Below are 1,327 nucleotides of genomic sequence, written 5' to 3'. Positions count from 1 at the left end.
AAAAAAAAAAAAAAAAAAAATCACAATGAGATGTCACGTCACGCCTATACTAAGGTGTGAAAGCTATGCTAAAAAAGAAAAACAAAAACATCCAGAAAATAAGTATTCAGAAGAATGTGGAAAAATTGGAACCCTTGTACATGGCTGGTGGGAATGCAAAAAGGTACAGGCCTTGTGGAAAACAAACCATTCCTCAATAAGTTAAACATAAAATTACCATATGATCCCGCAATCACACTCCTAGGTATATACCAAGATAATGGAAAATAGGGACTCAGATACTTGCACAGTGTTCCCTGCAGCATTATTCACACGTAACCAAAAGGTGGAGACAATTCAAATGTCCAAGGATGGATGAATGGATTTTTTAAAATATGGCACATTGGCCGGGCGCAGTGGTTTACGCCTGTAATCCCAACACTGCGAGACTGAGGCAGGCAGATCACGAGGTCAGGAGATCGAGATCATCCTGGCCAACACGGTGAAACCCCGTCTCTACTAAAAATACGAAAATTAGCTGGGTATGGTGGTGCGCACCTGTAGTCCCAGCTACTCGGGAGACTGAGGCAGGCGAATCCCTTGAACCCGGGAGGCAGAGGTTGCTGAGCCAAGATGGCGCCACTGCACTCCCGGTCTGGTGACAGGGCGAGACTTCACCTCAAAAAAATAAAAAATTAAATTAAATTAAAAATGTGGCACATCCACCCAATGGGATATTATTCAGCCTCCATAAGAGGAATAAAGTTCTGACACATGCTACAACACGAATGAACCTTGAAAGCACTATGCTAAGTGAAAGAAACAAGGCACAAACATTGAATGATTCCAGTTATATGAATAACTAGAACAGGAAAACTCAGATACAGAAAGTAGCTTAGATGTGAGCAGGGGCTAGAGGGAGGGAAAATGAGGAGTTACTACTTAATGGGTACAGAGTCTGTTTATGGTCATCAAAGGGTTTTGGAAACAGCAGTGATATTTGCACACTGGAAAAGTAACTAATTTGTCACTGAATTATACCCTTAAAAATGGTTAAAATGAGGCTGGTCGCGGTGGCTCACGTCTGTAATCCTGGCACTTAGGGAGGCAGAGGCGGGAGGATTGCCTGAGCTCAGGAGTTCGAGACCAGCCTGGGCGACACGGTGAAACCCTATCTCTACTAAAATAGAAAAGAAATTAGCTGGGCGTGGTGGTGCGCGCCTGCAGTCCCAGCTACTCGGAAGGCTGAGGCAGAAGTGTCGCTTGAACCCGGGAGGCGGAGGTTGTAGTGAGCCGAGATCGTGACATTGCACTCCAGCCTGGTGACAGAGAGACGCCATCAAAAAAA

At 44.8% G+C, this 1,327-nt stretch overlaps 1 protein-coding gene across 3 annotated transcripts in view; it reads right to left on the bottom strand.

Annotated features, from left to right (window-relative positions):
• RNF135 (ring finger protein 135) overlaps window positions 1–1,327 on the bottom strand; it is a 16,142-nt gene that overhangs the window by 12,274 nt on the left and 2,541 nt on the right. The gene's annotated exons all lie outside the window — the stretch shown is intronic.

The sequence above is a fragment of the Cebus imitator genome, unplaced genomic scaffold (assembly GCF_001604975.1).
Source record: "Cebus imitator isolate Cc_AM_T3 unplaced genomic scaffold, Cebus_imitator-1.0 Scaffold140, whole genome shotgun sequence".
Taxonomy (NCBI): Eukaryota; Metazoa; Chordata; class Mammalia; order Primates; family Cebidae; genus Cebus; species Cebus imitator.
Note: the sequence above shows the minus strand (reverse complement) of the source record. Positions and strands in the feature narration are given on the sequence as shown.